Source organism: Neopsephotus bourkii, unplaced genomic scaffold, assembly GCF_033783945.1.
Source record: "Neopsephotus bourkii isolate Nb327-2 ecotype Australia unplaced genomic scaffold, CSIRO-AGI_Nbou_v1 NB_1630, whole genome shotgun sequence".
NCBI lineage: Eukaryota > Metazoa > Chordata > Aves > Psittaciformes > Psittacidae > Neopsephotus > Neopsephotus bourkii.
This window is the reverse complement of record NW_026902105.1, coordinates 5,173,824-5,196,247: the sequence shown is the minus strand read 5'-3', so window position 1 is coordinate 5,196,247 and position 22,424 is coordinate 5,173,824. Positions and strand designations below refer to the sequence as shown.

Sequence of the window (22,424 nt, the reverse complement as noted above, 5' to 3'; positions counted from 1 at the left end):
TCATGAGAGCAGAGTAGAGGGGCAGGATCACTTCCTTCGACCTGCTGGTCACACTCCTTTTGATGCAGCCCAGGATACGGTTGGCTTTCTGGGCTGCAAGCGCACACTGCCGGCTCATGTTCATTTTCTCATCCACCAACACCCCCAAGTCCTTCTCCACAGGGCTGCTCTGAATCTCTTCTCTGCCCAGCCTGTATCTGTGCCTGGGATTGCTCCCACCCAGGTGTAGGACCTTGCACTTAGCATGGCTAAACTTCATGAGGTTGGCATCAGCCCACCTCACAAGCAAGTCAAGGTCCCTCTGGATGGCATTCCTTCCCTCCATTGTATCAACCGAACCACACAGCTTGGTGTCATCGGCAAACTTGCTGAGGGCGCACTCAATCCCACTGTCCATGTCAGTGACAAAGATGTTGAACAGGACTGGTCCCAACACCGGTCCCTGAGGGACACCACTCGTTACTGGTCTCTAGCTGGACAGTGAGCCATTGACCACAACTCTGTGTGCTGCCACCCAGCCAGTTCTTTATCCACTGAGTGATCCACCTATCAAACTGATGTCTCTCCGATTTAGAGACATGAATGTCATGTGGGACAGTGTTGAACGCTTTACACAAATCCAGGTAGATGACATCAACTGCTCTACCCCTGTCCATCAGTTCTGTAGCCCCATCACAGAAGGCCACCAGATTGGTCAGGCAGGATTTCCCCTTAGTGAAGCCATGCTGGCTGTCACCAAGCACCTTGCTGTTTTTCATGTAGCTTAGCATGCCTTCCAGGAGAATCTGCTCCAAGATTTTGCCAGGCACAGAGGTGAGACTGACTGGTCTGTAATTGCCCGGGTCATCCATTTTCCCCTTCTTGAAAATGGGGGTTATATTTCCCTTTTTCTAGTTGTCGGGAACTTCACGTGACTGCTATGATTTTTGAAATATGATGGCCTGTGGCTTAGGAACTTCATTTGCCAGCTACTTCAGGACCCGCAGATGGATTTCGTCGGGTCCCATGGACTTGTGCATGTTCAGGTTTTTAAGATGGTCTCGAACCAGACCTTTCCTACAGTGGTCCGAAGGTCTTCATTCTCACAGTCCCTGCATCTGCCTTTCAAGGCTTGGGTGGTGTGGTCAGAGCCTCTGCCAGTGAAGAGTGGGGCAAAGAAGTCATTAAGAACCTCAGCTTTCTCCAAATGCAGGGTATCCAGTTCTCCCAATAACTTCAGGAGAGGGCCCACGTTGTCCCTAGTCTGTCTTTTATTTGCAATTTACCTGTAGAAACCCTTCCTGTTAACATCCCTAGCCAAGTTTAATTCTAACTGGGCCTTAGCTTTCCTAAGCTGGTCCCTAGCTTCCTGGACAACATCCCTGTATTCTTCCCAGGCTGCGTGTCCTTGCTTCCTTGCTTCCACCTTTTATATGCCTTTTTGCCCCCCTAAGTTTCCTCAGCAGCTCCTTATCTATCCAAGGAGGTCTCCTGGCCGTCCTGCTGCACTTCCTTCTGGTTGGGATGCAACACTCCTGAGCTTGTAGCAGCTGATCCTTGAATATCAACCAAGAGTCTTGGGGCCCCCTGCCCTCTAGGGCTATATCCCATGGAACCTTACTAAGCAGGTTTCTGAAGAGGCCAAAGTCTGCTCTCTTGAAGTCCAGGGCAGTGAGCTTGCTGCATGCTCTTCTCACTGTCCTAAGGATCTCAAATTCAACCATCTCGTGGTCGCTGCATCCAAGGCTGCCCTGGAGTGCCACATTTCCAACCAGCCCTTCCCTGTTGGTGAGCACAAGGGCAAGCATGGCACCTCTCCTTGTCAGTTCCTCTATTACCTGCAGAAGGAAGTTGTCTTCCACACAATTGAGGAACCTTCTGGATTGCTTGTGTTGGGCCGTACCGTCATTCCAACAGGTTTCAGGGTGGTTAAGTCACCCATGAGAACGAGGGCCTGTGAGTGTGACACTTTTCCTATCTGTCTATAGAGTGCTTCATCCGCAGGTTCTCCTTGATCAAGCGGTCTGTAACAGATCCCACAGTAATGCCTCCCCCATCGCAGTTTTCCCTTTAACCCTGACCCACAGACTCTATTGACTACTCACCTGTCCCCAGACAGAGTTCCATACTCTCCAGCCTATCCCTAACATAAAGAGCAACTCCCCCTCCCCGCCTGCCAGGCCTGTCTTTTCTAAAGAGTCTGTAACCTTCCATTCCAATACTCCAGTCACAGGAGTCATCCCACCATGTTTCTGTGATGCCTATTATATCTCCATAGATGTGTATGCTATGTATAATAATATGGAGGCACATGAGTACTTGGTAAGCCTTGGGAATGCTGGTTCCCCAGTGCCTGTTTTCCTGCTTCCAGCTCAGGGAAATGCTCTTATTAGTTGGGCAGCACTAGAACTTGGTTTACCTTTGAATTATTTGTTTGTAATTTATTCTGGACTGGAATTAAGACTGATTTTTGAAACAGGAAGATTGACTGTAAAGTGGGATTATATTTTTCTGTACATTCCTGCAAATGAGAAGGACCAAATCCTGTACTACAGGGTTTTGAATTATTACATAGATTTAGATAGAAACTTATGTAGTTAGAGAACAGAGTACCTTAACCTGTATTCAGAACGTCATCACAGAATGAATGCTGTGAAAGTATAGTGTGGCATATAAAATTCCTTTTATTTTATAGAAGTTATGTAACTTATATAAGTTATCTTATAAACATCTTCACAATTGTGGTTTAATTCAGGTTAGTTGTTGTTTGAACTAGTCCAGCATTTGGGGTGATTTTATTTCACTTTTGATGAGGCAGATTTTATGGCTCTAATATATACCCAGTTTGTTTTGCAAGTGAGTGAGTTTGTGTAGTAGATGTTTTTTATCTGTGAGTCAACTTCACTGGAAACTGGTCGTCCCCTGTTAGAAGAGCTGTCTGCAGATAAATGAGTTGCTGCAATGCTATGAAGAGAATGTGAGTTCAGCGGCTCAGTGTCTAGATGGAGATCAGTGACAAGTGATCCTTCAGTGGTCCTTGCTGGGACCTGATACCAGTCCAGGACAGGATGAAGGGATTGAGAGTACTGCTGAGAAGGACTTTGCGATACTGGCTGAAACACCTCTCCTATGAAGACAAACTGAGAGTTGATGTTCAGCCTGGAGAAGAGAAAGAAGGGTTCAGGGAGGCCTTATTGGTGCCTTCCAAGACCTAAAGGGGGCTTATAGGAAAGATGGGGCCTATTTAACAGGGCCTGTGGCAACAGGACAAAGGTTAATGGTTTTGAAACTAAAAGAGGGTAGATTCAGACTAGATGTAAGGAAGATAGAACAGGTTTCCTAGAGAAGTGGTAGATGTCCCATCCCTGCAAATATTCGAGGTCAGGGTGGATGGGGCTCTGAGCAACTTGATCTAGTTGACTGTGTCCCTGCTCATTGCAGAGGGATTTCACTAGATGACTTAAAGATCCCTTCCAACCCAAATGATCATATGGTTCTCTGAATGTGTTCATGCATCCTTCTGTCTGTTTCTCCAAATACAAATTAGCTAATTTTTAAAAGCTAAAATAAAATGAATATGTTTTACAGTGTTTGGAGTAAAGCAGAGCGAAGCATAGCATAATGTCTTAATGTAGGTTGTGGCACAATTATGTTTTTCTTTCCATCTTTGGAGATGGAGACAGCTGTTCAACAAGAACCATAGTGGAGGGTTGTGGAAATCTGTGAGGAAATCTGTGCATTTTTTGGCACTTAGGATTCTTTTTCAGTTTCTAATTTTCACATTTAACCAGCTGTAAAAAGGCACACAAAATGTTAAACCACAAAGTGTTAAAAATTACTTCTCAGGTCACAGGTTGTGTTTTAAATCAGTCTTGTGTTGTTATGGTTCCTGCTAATATTTTTGGAGTTGCAAACCTGTCAGTGTTTCCGTTTGGAGAGAGAGAGCTGTAACTGTCTATAAAAATATGTTCCCAGCCAAAGCATGCCATGTGAGGTCGTTGCTGAAAAGCAATTAAAGTCTGGCAGCTTTGAAATTACAGACACATCAACAAGGCTGGGAAATCTGCTGCTTTCTGACTGTGCTGCACTCCTAGAAGTCAGGAAACGTATGACAATAGGTGCGTGGTGGCTGTTTGGAGTCTGCTTTTACAGGTCACTCTGTGCAGTGTCAGGTCTGCATGGATGATTTTGGTTTGTGTAGATGTCTTTAGTGTTAGGCTGTTATGCTTTCAATGTTGTTTCACAAATTATGCTCTTGATGGGTATTTTCACACCTTCTATCCATTTCCTAAGTCTTTTGTGCAATTGGTCCTTTTCCTCTGGTTCACCACAACTTTAAGTAGCTCCAGCACACTCTTCCAATTTACGACGTCTCCCTGACTCGCCAGCTGGACTCCACACATAGCCTTGGTGCTCCAGGAAGGAAGACTTGGCATTGAGTGAGTCTGGGGTTAATGAAAGCCTGGAGTGGGAAGTTATAAAAATCAGATGGTTATAGTAATTGTAAGGGGCTATATGTTGAGTTTAATAGCTCCATGGGGATTGGTGAGATTGGTGATATATGAGGAGTGCAGGAGGAGAGAATGAGCATAGGAAGGTGCCATTATATAAATATATATATATCCCTTTTCCCCCTCCCCTTTCATTCCCTCTTTGCAGGCTATTTTATATCTTTTTGCCACTGCATCATCAAACAGTCCCTGCAGAAAGCCTGCAAAGAGGGGAAGCTGTTCCCAAGATCCAGTCTTCCACTCTGGCTGCAGTGAAATACATAAGTCTGATAATCACTTGTGATTATCTATCCTGCATTTTCCATGGCAATTCTTAATCATCTATTTAACTTTTGGCTTGATTGGCTACTTACCTGTTTTAGTTTACATTCAGACAGATGTAAGACAAGATTTTTAAAGGAAGACAGCCACAAAGTTAAGATCACCTTGTTTTTTTGGTGGTGGCCTGAGTTCAGGCTCAGTCACACAGGCCACTGCTCCTGCTCAGGTGGGAAGAGGCAATAACTAGAGGCAGGTGTACTATGAAGGGTTGACTGCAGTCACAAACTTACCATCACACGCTGCCTGTGGCAGCCAGCATGTAGGCAGCTGTGGTAAGCCAGGAGTTTACAGCTCCATACAGAGGAGTTGCTGTAGGTACAGGGCTTGCTGCTCCCATCCTTCTCCCTTCATGGAGGTGATGCTAGGTCCTTCATCTTAGTGCGTGTTGTCCAATGACCCCAAAAGTAAGGAGACCCTGCTGTTGCTTAATAGGTATAAGAGGACACTAAAATTTGAAGCTCCTATGTCTGGATGATTGAAATATTAGCAACTGAAAATGAGTTGTTAAGCAACAGTTAATAGGACTAGATTGAGGCATGATTATATTTTGAATTAAAAAATAAAATAGTCTTGAAAACATTAAAAAATCTTTTATAAAATAAAGTGTTTTCTCTGGGACTATCTTGCATGCATTCTCTATCATTCTTGCTTCATAGGGTTAAACACTTCTTGTTTGTCTTGGCTTTGCAAAGCCAGTGCTGTGACAAAAAATGCTTTCGATTCCAGCTTGTACTCTTAGAATAATGAAATAAAATTACACTGGCCTTTATTTATTTATCCTTTTAAAGTATGAAGGCCATGTTTTTTATGTGGTTTGATAGAAAGCATAATGAGTACAAAATCTTTGAGGGTGATACAAGCACCTTCAATGACAGAATTTAATTAGGTTTTATCTAGGCTTGGTTTTGGCATGGAATATGTAAGCCTGTGTATATGTGTGCATGTACACATTTACACGTGCAGCTCATAACTTGGGCACACTGTTCTGTAAGTCCTTAAGGTACAACTGTGGAACATCACAGTGCGGGTTTTAAAAGTCATGTTTTGGAGAGGAGAGGTGCTTGGAAGAATATTAAAACTGCATAATTTATTCAGTTTTAAAAAACTATTTCAGTTCAGGATAGCACGTTTTCTGTATGCTTTACAATGCCAGAAAATAATAAATAAACAAAAAAAACAGCACCATAGAGATTATGTGAGTAACTTGAGGTTTCAGTTTAAGTAGTTGAATATCTAAACATAAATTTAAATATCAATGTGTTTAATGGTATTTTTTTTCAGAGGCGAAAGTAATTGTCATAACCTCCTAAAAATTTGCTTCTGGTGGTAGACATGAAAACGTGCTCATGATTCTCAGCTGCAGCTTTGTGTCACAAACACCTCCTCAAAATCTTAAGAAATTACAAACTCAAGTAAATCTGAGATACAAAGTGAGATGTGAATTTAAATAATTTACTTTCTTCATGTGAAAAAGCTGTGTGAAGAAAGCAGATGTACTAGTGCATCATTTCAGTACTCTCTCCTCAGTGCACGAGCTTGCATGAGTGTATACAATGAAGTAAATTTGTTCTCGGTCATTTTCACCTCTCATTTTAGAGCCCAGACCTGTCCACACCAATACTTTATTTACAGATATTTGCGTGAATTAAGGGTTTTACTTTTTTAATTTTTGAGGTCCTAATATGTGACTGGATAAATATATGCGACAGCATGTTTAGTGCTGCTAACTTTTAAGGTGGCTTTTGTTTAAATGACAGTATGGCTAGGTTTTTCTTTATTCAGATGATGGGTTTTGGGCTCACCATGGGCTTTCCTGAAAGTCCAGTTCTTAAAAACCTTTTGCGTATCTTTACAGAAAACTAATATTCTTTATTTCCAGTGGAAAGATTATTTTGTTTCTTTCAGTCTATTTCTTCAAGTCAGATATCCAGTAGTGAGAGTTGTAATCATGGTGTGAATTAGCAGGCTGAGTTAAAAACCATGGGTGCACCAAGGCTGTTCTACAGTCCTTTCTTTCTGGGAAACTACCAACAAATATTTATCATTCAGAAAACCGTACCAGGAGACCCATAACTGGAATGGTTCTGGCTCCTGGTGAGTTACTTGAAATTATTAGAGTCTGTTAATGTATAGCAGTGTAAAAGACAAAGCCCTGTTCCAATATCAGAGTATTGATTTAGCGGCCAGGTTTCAAGTGATTCATTTGAAAATACTGTTCTGTATTTTTCAGTAGCTGTTTTTTCAGTGGCTTACACAATTTTTACTTCCTGTGGTCTCTAGGATGAAGTGTTTTAAGAGCTGAGGGGAGAACTTTGGAAAAAATCATTTCTACTTTATGAAATACTCCAGAAATGGTGTTTTGCATTGTATCAATGGCATCGATCTCTTTTTTTCTCTCTCTTTTTAAAGTGAGATAAAAGCCCATGTAACTTCTTACTTTAAGGCATTGACACTCCTTTTATTCTGAGATAGTGAAGTGCAATAATTTCAATTTTAAGAATGAGGAATTCAGAGTACAAAAAGCTAAGGTATTCGCTGAAGTCATGAAATCAACAGTAGCTGACTTATTCCTTGAACCCAGGTGTGCCTTACCCTAACCTGAGGACTCCCTTGAGAACTTCATTCCTCCTCTCAGAGGTACAGCCTTTCTAATAAAAGGAAATAAAAATTAAACTGTTTTATTCAGCATATCCTCATTCACTTTTTAAGATGAGGAAGGACTGTTTTTATAATATATTGCCGAGTCTTACTACCTTATACTCAGATGTATGTTGTCTAAAGACTCTAATGGGCACAAACCAGTTCAATTCACAGGTTACTCAACTATGTTTCATAGACCACAACAGTGACCAAGCAGCCACAAAACACTTCAGGTCCTTGGAAAGGCGAGACATTAAATGAAAATTGCCCAGACAGTCCCAGCAGTCAACTGTGCCACATGCTGCAAGTCTATGCTGCTTTGATGGGAGAAAATTCCTTTCTGAATGGAATATAGTAACTAGGTTGACTCTGAGTATATGGGGGCATATACAAACTAGATGCTAGTTTTGATCTAGCGTGTTACTCGCACCTAGATATGGCCAGTCTCTGATCGTTCCAAGGAAGAAAAACAATTTTCCGTCTTTCTGGGGAAACTAGATCTTCCATCTGCATACTGAAGTTGGGAAATTTTTCAGGTTACTGGCTGGGCCCTGAACTGTAACACTGTATGTGATCTGTAACTGATGCCTTAACAGGCATGAGACTGCTGAGAGCAATATGGGCCTTTGTGTTCTACCTGGGATTGGGAGAGACTCACTGACCATGTCTACAAGAGCAGGAAATAAGGTCTAGTGCGGTGCAGTTGTAGAACTAAGCAACTAGTACTGGAGGACCTGATGCCTGTGCTTTACATATTTCAGGGTTTTAATTTGGGCTAGCTCTAATTTGGTCCTGTGAAGTGGGTAAATATTACTTCCTGAAGAATGTTAGGTGAACACTTGGAGCATGTTTTCCAGTTGAGGTTAATTTGAAGGAAATGAAGCTTCAAGGTTGCTCCAGCTTGTAGAGCAAAGCTCAGTCTTTAGGTGATGGTTTGGATTCCTGATATACATGCACACTGATGACCCAAACTGTGGCAGACATGAGTCATGTATTCTGAAGTTCTTGCATGATGCCTCCAGGGACAAGAGCCAAATACTTTATATCACAAATGCCATTAAAGCATATAACTTTGGAAGAGAGAGAGAGACAGTCTCCCTAGCAAGGTCTTCCAGCCTGTCCAGACCTCTTCTAATTCCCATCTGTCCCTGTTTCCATCTTATAGATAGCATGTTTCAGTATCTGATTACAGGGTGGACATACCCTGGTAAAACCTAACCTGGTAAACCTAAGTTCAAGCCTAACTTCAGTTTCCAGTCATCATCAGCAAGATGGACCTCCTCCTTCCTTCTCTTTTCCTGGGTAGTTGTTTTTTACCTTTGTTCAACTGCATTTCTTAGGTTGTAAATGGTTAGTTGAGACTTGAGGTGACTATGACAGCAGTAGTTTCTACTGATGACTTGTTACCTCTTCAGCTTTTGTCATTGGAGATTGTGCCAGGAAAGATTTTGGTTATTCTTTGGAGCTTTTTTGGTAAGCATTGATTCTTTCTGAATACAGTATACATTTAGAGATTAGTCTGTGATCTGGGCTTTAAAATCAAAATGGCATGTAGTAAGACAAATGAGTTGAAGAAATTTAAGTATAACTCACCAACAATTTTCTTTCATGCTCATAGTGAATAACAGTTAATTTTGATCTAAACCCCTGCTTAGTCTGTTACATAGATACGTGTGTATATTAGGCTCTAATTCTCCATGCTGAAACACTTTCTTAAAGCTGTTGGATTTCTTCAATCTTCAAGCATTTATTAAAAAAAATATTCTAGAGGGAAACATTAAGTTAATGCATTTAGCAATTGGCTGGGAGTGGTAGTTGCTTAATCCTTATTCTCTTTGGCAAATGGTATTGCGTAGCTTCCTCTTGTATGGATGGCAAAGTTTTGATTACAGCTGTTATCACATTGGGTGGAGAAATCCAAGCACAAGATGTAACTGATGAGCTCTTTTGCTTTGTCTGTTATTTTAAGGCTTAGAAATAGGGTTTGTTATTCTGGTCTCTATTCACTGTTGAGTTTTGGGATTTGAAGGTTTAGAGGGGTGGGGTTGCGGGTTTTTTCCTGTGTGTTGGTTTTTTTTGTTTGTTTTTGTTTTGTTTTGTTTTGTTTTTCCCTTTAGGTTATCTGTCAATTATCTCATTTTTTTTAATGGTCATTGTTTGCTACTTCCATCTTGGTTTTCCATTCTTTGAAGCTCTGCTTTAATACCACTTACATATTTTTTAAATTTATTTTTGCTTTTAGTCAGAATGGTGATTTTCTTCATCCAATAGAATATCATTAAGCAATTACAAATTTTAGCTCTTTCCAGCATCTAATTTCTGTTTCCAATCAATTACACTAACAAGTAATTTAGGCATGGCAAATTTGGAGCTTGTGAAGTTTCAAATAATCACATTTCTGACTCATGCAATGTGCTGCTTGTACGGCGGAAATAAAGCCAGTCTAAAACCCACAGGTACATTGTCAACTGCTAATTTTTTATCAGCATTTACCTGTTTTTTGTCTTAAAATTTAATCTAACTTTGAATTGCACCATAATAAACCCACTGAGGTAGTGCCCTTTATAAATACAGAAAGACCCCACTTTGTTGAAGAAACTTTAGATAATGTTCTTTAAATGCTAATATCTGGCATATATTTTATTTTTCCAGTGTCAAAGTTTCTGGGACGCCATTTTTCTTTAATGATAGCTGATGGCTAAGGAAGAATTTATCCAGGTGATTTTGGAAGGCTGCAGGTACACCAGTACTAACATTTTAGTCTTGTGAGTGAGGTTTATAGGCCATGGAGTTTCTATACTTCTGTGTGTGTGACACTAAGGGGTAGTTGTTTGTCTGATGCCGAATACTGCCCCTGTCACAGCTTACCAGAGTCTCACCTCCCAGAATGAGGGGCGCGGGTTGGATTTTCAGCATTTGGACATACAGCCTTTCCTCAGTCTTGGTAAAGCAAAGTGGCTAGGCATATCCAAATTCCTGTCCTTGTGGAACATCTCTACTCTTTTCAAATCAAGAGTATCACTGGGGAGCACTTTCATGGGGTTTAGGCCAGTGGTGGATATCATCTTGTGCTTTCCTGAATTATCTCATTTGAGTTGACCTGCATTGCTTCCTATAGGTCTTTTCCTCTGGTGAGCTATTTTCTCTTAAGAAATAAGAGAAAATTATTCTAAAAAATTATAAAAAAATTTCCTCACTTTGCTTGGGAAAGGATACTTCCAGCTGTAAAGTTATCCTTTAGGATCCCTTATTTGCAATTACGGCATGTTTCCAAAATGCATTGTTTCCATTTCATTCATTGATACTTGTTGCCTCCCTCCATGGGATCTCCTGTGAAAAGGAATGTATCTGGACATCCGGAAAACTTTCTGTATCCCTGTGTGCTTTGTTACCTGTTCCTTCTCCATCAGAAGTGCACTGCACATCATGTATGTAGCTCAAGCTGCTGCTTCCTTCAAGCAGGAAGTAGTACTTCAGATGTAGGTCATAGGACCACAGGGTAAGTCAGTCTGGAAGAGACCTCCCAAGCAGGAGACTGAACATCTCTTTGCAATCTGCTGCTCAAAGAAGAGTCAGGTGTGAGGCCAGACCAGGTTAGTCAGAGCTTGAAATGGCTTTACCTGTTCAGGAGTTTTGTGGTACCACTTGGAGTCCTGGGCTTACTGGAAATGGATAGCTGTTGGAGTAATCACACTGTCCATCTTGCTTTGAATTTTCCTCCTGGGCAAGGAGAAAACATTGTCTTCTCTCTGCCTAGTGCTTCGACAGCATTGAAATGGATTCATCTCAAGTACGCCATCTGGGACCTTGTAAGTGCTGCTGGTATTCTAGCGCAAACATAATCATTCACTATTCTGTCAGCTGCTGTTGCTGGGGGAATGCTGAGCTGTGTCTACACACTACCCAAATGAGCTTCTCTATAGGCTTGTTGCATGTACCTGATACCAGCCTATTCCTCTGCAAGGCTGTGGGGAGCAGTTTTACTTCTGTATTGTCTAAGCTTCATTCGTAACCTAATGCTTCACCTGAAACTCAGGTTGCCTGTCAGGCTTGGACATATGGCAGATCTACTTGTACAGACCCCCACTGAAGCTTTGTTCAGAACTAGCTTTTGCTTAATGTATGACAGACTTGTACAACATTTCTTGTGCAAAACACGGTACGGTGAATATAGCCTTACATGCATTTTAAAGTTTCCTACTCAGCTCCTTGTATTCAAGGCAATTAAATCTTCCAGACTCTTCCCAATTGTCTAAAACCTTGCATTTCCTCATTCTTATGAGGTTCGACTTTCTCTACCTTTCAATTTAAGATTTTTTTTTTAAATTTCTTTTTTTAAAGGCAAAAAGATGTATTTTTATGCTGTTCTGTATTTTCAGAAGTTTGGTATTTATGAAACACCGAACCAGTGTGTTCACTGCTTTACAAACTGGAGAAATAAGGCATGTTCTTCACACTGTTACAGATTTACAATCACAGTCAAATATTTATTTGTTTGGCATTTCCTTTGCATACCAGCTCCTGTTATACTATAAAACGTGATAGTAAGCAATAGTTAAGTGTGTAGCCATTAGTTTAGTGGTGCCTAATATAATAATGAAAATAACTATATAGTCTTTGCCTTTATTTCTGTTGGAATTGCTGTTATAAGTTATCTAGCTTCAGAGTCCAGATTTGCTACCTATCACTTTATCATGTATTGAATTTAATCCAGGAACTGAAAATAAATACTTGAGCTCCTTCTCTAACCAGTTTTTCTCTGTTCCTCAATCTTTTTACCTTTTTAGGAATTGTTTATTAAAAGTGTGAAAAGGCAACGTGAAATATTGTGCATTATGCATAAAGTCTTCTTGTATGTCATTGTACTTTGTGACTTAAATAGTGTCCCTGGATCTTCATCTCTTTAGCTTTGGTGCTTCCAATAACGTTTTGTCTTCAGTGGTTTGGGTGGATCTGGTTTGAAACTGTGTTTTGGTTTGAAAAGCCAGTAGGTTGGATTCCTACAGTTTTCAATGCTTGGAAAAGTTATAACTTACAATAGAAGGCAAAGTAAACACACCGTCAAAAGGGAAAAAAGTTAAATCTGTGTTTATTCACCTGCATGCTAGAGAAGAATCTTACAGCAGCTAGCTGAAATAGTCTAGATATTAAAAGGCTTGGAAAAAAATGAATTTGTTTAAACCCTGGGCCTTTGTTCCAATAGGATTTGTGCCCCAGATGTTGATTTGCAGCAGCAAAATACTAGATAAAGTTAGCTGTTGAATGTGCTATCAGATAGGGCACACAGAATATGTACATGAGGAAAATGAATTTCTGTGTATTTCTGTTCTGTTTTGTAATTAAGAAATAGGCTGCAACAGCCTGTGCACTTCTGGAAGACTATAGCATGAAAAAGAAAGGTCTGAGACTGCTGGTGGTCAAGAGATTTTTAACCACATGAGAAGTGGAAGTACACTGCCTTGTGGACTCCACTGACCAGGCCTCTCCACCTGTATGGTGTTACGAGGAAAGAAAAGGATTATTTTTCTTTAATTTTTGTTTCTCTTTGCAGCTTCCACATTAACACCATATATAAAGAGTTGGTCCCAGGTACAGTGAGTATCTGGAAGTGCCACAACTATTTCTGGAACTACCAGGCTCTGGTTCAGCATCTGCTCATGCTTCCCAGTGGAATTTATTTTTAATGGAAGACAAATGAACTTCCCACTTGAAATGAGCTGGGAAATGTGAGGGTTGTCATGAACTGTCTTCCCTGCTTACTTCTTCCTACACACAAATTCTAGAAGGTGCTCTGATGTCTCGTACGTAGATGAGGTAAAGGAGATGTAAGTGAAGAAGAGATAAAACTTTAGCTGAGGAGATTTTTCAATAGCGTGTTTCAGAGGACACAGCGATTGGTGTGTCAGAAAATTGAAAATTCCCTGTTCCTGCTGTAGATGGTTTAAAGTTGGCTTTGTGCAGGCGCAGAGGCTGCAGCATGCTCGCACTCTTTTGAACTTGAGTGTCTGCTGGAGAGCTGTGACTGCTGAGTGACAGAGAGGTGGCCTGGTGGGAGGGAGCTGTAGATGTCCCTTCTTTGAAACCAGCCTACTGCGCCTCTAAGGCAAAAGAGCCCCTCCACTGCATGAAAAGCATGCCGGAGAGAGATGGACATTGGGTTTGATCCTAGGGGTAGAGCAGACTGGGGGTCTGTTTTCTGTCCCATCAACTGATTTATGCAGTTTTTGTCAGATGTAATGAATGTGCTCTTGCCAAAGATACTGACTTGTGGTGTTTGCCTTCATGTCTGAATTGCTGGAGTTTGTGGAACAATCCAGAATCTCAGATGTGATTGTTTTGTTTTTGTAGGTAGTGGCTTTGGGGATTTTCTGCATTTTACTCTATGGACCTGCAAAAAGCTGAAAATCTAATTAATATAGCATATAATAAGAGAAATGGGAAGATAGTTTATTCTTCAAAACTAGTACTTGTCAAAAATCCTCTTGGGTTTTGTGTTTGGAGTTTCTTGAGGTTGTTATACATGAAACTAACATCATTTAATCAAATTCTCTGGGGCACATAAAGTACCCTAAATAATAAAGCTACCTGATGCAAGTTTCTTGAAAGCTTACATCATGGATAATTTCACAGAGACTGAAGATGCCAGAAAAGATAAAGAATTTTGAGATTTGGAGTAGACAAAACTGCTCACAGCTGTTCAAACAGTGCAGCTATGTATTGGCCATGTTTTGGTACTGCTAGAATAAAGGGTTCTTAAAAAAGAATCATTCTAGCATTTCATAAGCAGATGAAACAGGGGTCACCTTGGAGGGACTCTTTTCAGCGTGATAACAACTGAAGCAGCCACTTTCACAAATCAACTTTTGAATGGATTAAAGGAAATGTCTGGTCCATTTGTTGGTGTAATGCGATTTCTTATTATAGCTGAAATGGATTGGCTTATAAATAAAAGCTCAGAAGTGGGATTAGCAATGTACATATGAACGTGCATCATGTGCCCAAGACTTGTGACCATCAAAGGTAAAACATGTTTTCTTGGGAGCTAGGCTTCAAGGTAGATGACCTGTGAATCAGTTGGTTGGTAAGACTTGATTGGATTTGTTGGTTTTTTTTATGAACAGGTTATGTAGCTGACCTGTATGCATGAGCAAGAGGGAAGGGGACTTTTTAATAGTATATTTTATTTTACCTTTTTGTTTGTCTCTGCTTGTGATGCTTGGACCTTTTCTCCCTTGTTTCAAGCATTGGTGTTGAATTCTGTCAGGGGAAGCAGGAAGACCCAGCGTAAAACTGGTGAATGTATGAACAGTGAACAGCAGTGAAAGCTAACGTTTCCTAGGATATTTGAGCAGGGAGTAGGACACTTTCCTCTCTATGTCTATTTCTGTACTTGAGTTTTAGGCTGGCAGGTGACAGAGTGGTGTTTGTAACCTGCAACAAATGTTCCATTCTGGTAGCCAGAAAACGCTTCTTGTGAGTAACATGCATATTGTTGACAGCACTGGATTTCTGGACTGAAAGGATGAGTACTGTCACTGGGGAAAAGAGCAACCAGACTGAAGAAACAGTGCTGCTCCATTTTCAGGGACAGAGAAAGTGTCCCCCAAGGAACTGAACAGAGGGAAAATGTGGAGAAAGTTTCACATCAGGAGGAAGCAGCATTGAGCCGAGTTGAGGGCAAGTGAGGACTGGTAGGCCGTGAACAGCAGACAGAAGAGGACAAGGGGAGTTAAATATTTCCAGTTGATAGCAGGTATCCAGAAAGTGACTGAGAGATGCCTTTAAAAGCTCCAGACAGTTGAATGAAGAAGGATGCCTGAGATCTTTGAACTACCTCTCTGGCACTTCAGCCTGGCTGGAAAGAACATCAGTAATGTTCTTAAAATATCTGAGCAACCAAGACATCCTGAAACCAGCATGCATGTCATTTTATTGATAAAGTAGGCTTCTGAATTTGGTAGTCAGTATGCAGCACTGTTAATACATGTACTTACTAAATATTGCAAAATATCTCAACATGTAGGTGATTTCTTGAGACTTGCCAGGGTGCTGACGGAGAATAACATCTAACTGATCTTCACAGTGAGTCTCCCTACTTTCAGAAAATTCTGAAAGTATTAAATGGGATACTCACATAGGAAAAGTAGAATGTTTTGATTTAGGAATGGAATAAAAGTCCAAAAAGTTCACTGTCTTTTGAATATAGATGGAATGATGATAAGTCATCTGAGGCCTAGATTTGAATAATCAGAAGGACATATATCAATAGTGAATGAAATGAGATGAAAAATGGGAGTAGTTTAAGCATAAAATTATGACACTGAGAATACAATTCAGACTTCTAAAGGAAGTGAATAAATGGTTTCATAATAAGCAGGCAAAATTGTTCATTTACGAGCATAAATTTAGTAAGATTTATACCAAACTCATTGAAGTGAAATGCCACTCTACAGTTAGTCTGCCTCCAGAAGAAGGGTGGGAAACGTGGATTTTCTGACATGTGGGGAGCTTCAGAGAAAATTATTCTGAGCGGTTAAGACCCAGCATCTTGATAAAGATAGCACTGAGCTGTCTTTGTAACTCAAAAAAATGACAGCTTCATACCCAGACCAGCATGGAACTTGGGAAATGGTGTCTTTGTGGTCAAAAAGACTTACATAACACATGAATGTTTTTGAGAGTAGTATCTAGGAAAAGTGGAGAAGTTGTATTCTGTCTTTGGCACTGGTACAATAGCTTTTCCCATGCTGAGCAGTTTTTTTTTGGTGCCCATAAGCCTATTCATAAAATGGGAAGGGATTGATCAAAGGACTGGATACTTTGCCTTGCGGTGAGACATTCTGGAATCTTGCTCTGTTTATCTTACCCATGAGAAGGCTAAGACTTGACCTGATCAGAGTGTCTGCATTGGGGGAAAAAAAACATTGAAAAACTGTTAACAATTTGGCAGGCGAAGATATAGAAAGGTCCCGTGGTTGCTATTTGAAGTTCAAAATTCCAGAACAGATTTTCAACAGTGAGAGTGATTAGCCCTGTGATATCTTAACAAAGGTTATGGTGGTTTCCTACCACTGACAGTTTAAAAATCAAGATTGAATGGTGTCTTAAATTATATGTTTTAGTAAAGCGCAAGTTCTGTGGCTTCTTTATATACGACATTGGGCTAATTGTTATGAGAATACCCTTTCACCTTGATTCTCTTAATTCTCTTGAAGGCAATGACTAGAGTCAAGCTAGTAATTCCACCCCGTCCGCCCCCCTTCTTTTTTTGTTGTTATTGAAGTTTTCTGTCCAAAACTTACTTTTTGCTTTTACACAGCTCTAATGATAAATAGGTGTTTTTCTTGGACAGCATCCATTCATAGCCTGTCAGATGTTTTTTATCTATAACGACCTTGCAGTCTTACAGTGTTAGTACATTGGTACACGGTGTAATATCGGTGTACCTGTAAGGCTATATTCTTTGTTCCATTCTTTGGTACCCTGAAGATATATGCTAAGCATATTTTATTTGGTTTTATTGAGATGCGTGGGATATCTTTATAACACTAAGTGAATTCTTTCTGCAAAAAGTGCAGCTTGCAGTAGTCTTTTAGTTGCTTCCCTCCTCTGCACACCTAATGTTTACAGTGATGAATGTCTTAGAGACATTACTGCTAGATCTGAACTAAAATCCAGGTACCAGCATTTATGTAGCTGCAGTTCCAGTTAGGGCAAGTGTGCCATTAAGCTGGCCATTGTACCAGTAAACCCAGTTTCTGACTTCAGAGAGTTCGAAAGACCAAAGGTTGCCAAAGTGACACAGAGACCAGGCAATGAGGGATATTAGGCACTTAAAGAGCACATTAGCCTGTCCCTCTAAAGAAATTATGTTTAGGTAATGATGTTTTCTATTGCTTGTTTCTCTGCCAGGCCCTCCTCTTTCTCTAGCTGGTTTTGGATTCATTTGTCTATTTCAGTTGGGATTTTATGAAAGTGTAAAAATACCAGATCTTGTGGTGAACTGAAGCACCAGGTTCAAAAGATGTTTGTGACACCTAAAGAGTGAGTATACAAGAGACACAAATTAGTAGCAGTTGTTGTGATATGGACTGCAAGACAGTAAGATCACAGAAAATCAAATGCTGTTAGATCTCTTGCTTACAGAACAAGTTGTATTCTTGTGGGGAGCAGGATAGACTCATTTTGTACTATTGATTCTCTTGTGATTTCAAACAGTCATAACAATTCAGTTAAAACTGCTTCAGCAATATAGCTTAAATACTTTTGATCCAGACGAGTTAAAGTAATTAGCTGGCATTTGCTTTTACTTGGTACAAATCCAAACCATGAAACTTTGAACACCCTAGAGCTCATTCAGTGTTTGGGTACTAGTCTGTGTTCTCAAGTAACCTTTTCAATCTTGGCAGCTTTAATCCTAGATCTAAAATAAAAAAGCACCATAGCTAATCTAGCCTGTAAATGGTTATTCTTTATACTCCAGATATTTAGTTGTAGAAGCAGCAGGCACAAGGAACGGAAAAATGTGTTATCTGTATAAAGGAGTGTGCGCGGTGTTCACACCCATGCACATGCTTACATGGCTGTGCAAAACATTAGTCCTTCTGCAAAGACCTTACAATCTTAACAGACAGCCAGGGCAGTCCTGTACTGTGAGACCCAGAGGATGGTGCTGACTTGGAGCATGTGTGCATTTTCAGTTTTATGATGTGACGACAGCAGCGCTCTGATGCTGGTTAACATTTGTAGGCCCTGTGGAAGGAGCGAGTTTCCATGAGGGATTTAGTTGGAGGAAACCTGTCTGCCTGGCACACACGGTTGAGGGAGGAGGGTGTTACAGGCAGGGTCAAAACAGGGATGAGTCGTGTGATGTTCTGCATTGCATGCGTTGCAGCTGGATACCTGGAATGTGATTGACCATGTTTTGTAAATTTGCTATTTTTTCTTACAGACTAATACAGAAAAAAAAGAAAATTATGAAGAAATTTGAAAGGAAGTGTATAGGTGTTTATGTTGAACACACGCACTGGCTTCCTCCTTCAAAGAGGAATTACATGAGAATTGAAGAAGCTGTATGTGATAAGAATGTGTTGTATTTGCTATGTTAAGAAGCCAAGATAGAAAGGGAAGACTTTGGGGCAGGGGAGATTCAGTAGGATTTAATGATAGCCTGTGTATGTAGGGGCAAAGAGAGAAAGTTAAGTTGGTATCTTCAACATGGCTTGCTGATGACGCTGAAACCAGTGCTGTGGTACTTGATTTGTTGAAGTATTTGTTCAGTATCTAGGTAATGTAGTAGTAGACTGTACCAAGATTTTCCCTGCACTGGGTCATGTTGAACTGTCACAGAAGTCAGTATGCTTCCCATGAAGCTCTGAAAAGAATACAGGGAACAACAATGTGGAAGACCACCAGTTCTGTGATATACTTCATGGTAACTTACTGTATGCAAAATACTTGGAAATTTTTCAATGTCATGCTTGAGCAGCACAGTGGAAACTTTTCAGATTATTTCATAAAGTTCACTGGCTGTATTGCATCATATAAATCGTTTTATTTCCCCTTACGTCCCTATCGTTGTATAATCCTTTAGTGGGTTTTTTTCCTTAGTGTGATTAAAAAAAATAAAAATATCTGATGCATTTTTATTTTTTTTGTTATAACCTAATCAACTAGAAGAACAAGTCATCACTATGTGACCATTAACTGTGTGACCATCTTGAACTCTGTTATCCAAAGTCAATGAGTGAGTTACAGTTCTGATGAACTGAATCTCCCAGTGTTTCTGTAACAGGGGAAAAAAAATGCAAGCATAGAAATTGCACATAATTTTTTAAGGCTGGTCAGGAGATAAGAGAGGCTAGATGTCATGGTTTGGGGAACCTCCACACACATGAAAATTTTGGAATAAATGTATGCAACTTACAAAATTACTGTATTATTCAACTCCTTCATATATCTTGTGTTGACCTTAAGCTGTGAAAGATGTGCCATCCATCGCCAAAAAAAGGATAACACAGGATAATGGAGCATCATTTTTTCTGTTAGCTCCTTTTCATGTGAGAGTATGTTAGGACAAAGCTATAGCTGAAGCTCAGAGTAATCAGCATAATTAAATGTCTGCAACACCCCCAGGTCCTTTTCCACTGAGCAGCTTTCCAGCCATTCTTCCCCAGGCCTGTAGCATTGCACAGGGTTGTTGCGACCCAAGGTCAGGACCTGGCGAGTTGGTTGTCTTCCCTGCTGACTTCTCTTTTGGCACATGAGGACAACCTGCTCTTCCACCTTTAAGATTTCCTTCTTGAGGAATGTTCATCCTTCCTGGACCCCTTTGCCCTTCAGGAGTACCTCCCAAGGGACTCTGTTAACCAGGCTTCTGAACAGGCCAGAATCTGCCCTCTGAAAACCCAAAGTAGCAGTTCTACTGGCCCCCCTCCTTACTTTTCCAAGAGTTGAAAAGTCTGTCATTTTGTGATTGCCATGCCCAAGATGGCCTCTATCCATCACATTACCCAGAAGTCCTTCTTTGTTCATAAACAACAGGTCCAGTGGGATGCCTTCCATAGTTGGCTCACTCACCAGCTGTGTCAGGAAGTTATCTTCCACACACTCTAGGAACCTCTTAGTTTGTTTTCCCTCTACTGTATTGTATTTCTAGCACACATCTGGCAAGTTGAAGTCCCCCATGAGAACAAGGGCTAGCGATTGAGAGATCTCTCCCAGCTGCTTACAGAATATTTTGTCTGCCTCTTCATCCTGGTTGGGTGTTCTATAACAGACTCCCAAAATGATATGTGCCTTGCTGGCCTTCCCCTGATTCTTACCCAGAAACGCTCAACCATACTGTCAAGCTCCAGACTATCAAAACACTCCTTAACACACAGAGCTCCACCACAGCCTCTCTTTCCTTGCCTATCCTTTCTGCAGAGTTTATAGCCATCCATCACAGCACTCCAGTTGTTTGAGTCATCTCACCATGTTTCCATGATGGCAACTATGTCATGGTTTTCCTGCTGCACAGTGGCTTCCAGCTTCTCCTGTTTGCTTACCATGCCATGTGCATTGGTATGGATGCACTTCAGTTGGGCCATTGATTCTGCCGCTGTTCTGGGGGGAAAAGCCTTAATTGCTATGTGACCATTCTCAGACGCTTTTGTGATTTCTAACACATCATTAAGTCTTGCTTCTCTGCTGCCTCATGGATCTCAATCCCCTACCTCCACTGAGATTGTGGTACACTGAAGGACCTCAGCTAGCACATAAACATTGGTGTGCTGCCCCCAGACTTATCTAGTGAGCCTGGTTTTATGCTTTTCCCCATTCAAATACAGTTTAAAGCTCTTTCAGGGAGCCCTGCTAACTCCTGTGCAAAGATCTTTTTACCCTTTGAGACAGGTGTACCCTGGTACCTTGTCTGTTGCCAGCAGGCCTGCTGTTGTATAGCTTTTAGTTATATCTGTGTATATATATATTCATATATATAGTCACCTTTAGCTGTAACCATGCTGTTCAGTGGTTGGCCTGGCCCTAGAGTTGTAATTGTGCACATGCTGTATATGAGATCTACTTCAGCTGATTGAAACTCCAAAGAAAAGTGTTTGAATGACAAATCAGGCATCTTGCATCTTCACTGCTTTGTTCTATTTAATTCTTTTGTATAGTACAGGCTTCTCTGAGGAATCTTGAACAAGCTGGAGGTACAGATTTACTAAGAGTGAGATCCAAGGGGACTAAAAAGAGATTCAGAAGACTACAGGATTGCCCACCATGTGTTAAGCAACAATTGTTTCGGAGTACGTGGTCACATTATTTGATGTGGTTACAGATAGGCAATTCCCTGCTGACAGTGACATGAAGGATGTATCCACTCCTAGCTCATCATCTGTTTGTTTCTCATCTTATATGTCTTTGAAGATGTGGATTGTGAATGAGAAGAGTAGCGACATGGAATGTAGGGAAAAGTTATATCTGAAGTCTTGTGGGCAACAGGAGATGGGAACTGGTTTAGTAGTATAAGGCAGTTGTTGATCTGATAGGAAGCCTTGTTACATAAGGGTTATCAGAGAGGCAAAGAATCATACCCTAGAGGGTAAGGATGCTATTCCCATTAAATGGTTCTCATTGTGTGAGCCTGGTGCCAGAGGACTTCAGGACTCAAAGTGTCCCACTGGCTGAGCTGTTTCACAATGATTGCTTGCCTTTTTGTCCTGCCTGCCACCCACTAGGATTATTTTGTACAAGATCAGAGTTGAATGCTGTTGGGCTGAATTTGGTGTGGCATGTGTGGGGGACGGGAACAGAGAGGGAGTGGGAATGTGGTGTGCAGATGTGTGAAGGTGAGAGTAAAGCTTATCAGCTACCGGTTCCAGAGGGTGATGGGCTTTTTCTTTTCCTGGCTCTGCTGGCAAAGTCTTCCATTGAACAGCCTCAATTATCCATCCATACAAGATAAAAGTACCAGAGTACTGTGTTAGGGCGTGAATACTTCTAAGCTTTTAAAAATATAACCATTAGACATAGTCCTTGTTCTTTTAGCTAGCTGCTCTGTTAAAAAGCTCTTGAGACCCCAAAGACACTTTCCTTCTGTTGTATGGTATTTTTTTGTTTTCTTTCCAATAAACAGAGTTTGAACTGGCAAATTTCTGTGAAGTCCTGTAACCAATTTAATATTTAAACCAGACCTGTTAAGTTATGCTGTTTCCAAGAATGTCATGAGCCATCCTCTCTCTGCTAACCTGCTGTGCTGACTCAGGGCTTGAGGAGTTGACGGCCTATGGGGACAAGGCAGTGTTTGGTGACTCTGTGGAAAGGTGGGATAATAAAAGCTCATAAGGGCAAAAGTAATGCAGCTGAGGTTTGTGTTGCAGTTGTCAGCCAAGTAATTATAAAAAAACAAAAGGGGGGAAAGAAAACCAGAACTTGAGAATAGAATTGAAGTCACAGCAACTGGTGACCTAAAATGGTAATCTCCTT

The 22,424-nt window shown here is 40.8% G+C and overlaps 1 protein-coding gene across 2 annotated transcripts in view; it reads left to right on the top strand.

The window, feature by feature from the left end:
• RSPO2 (R-spondin 2) overlaps positions 1-22,424 on the top strand; it is a 111,240-nt gene that overhangs the window by 40,591 nt on the left and 48,225 nt on the right. The gene's annotated exons all lie outside the window — the stretch shown is intronic.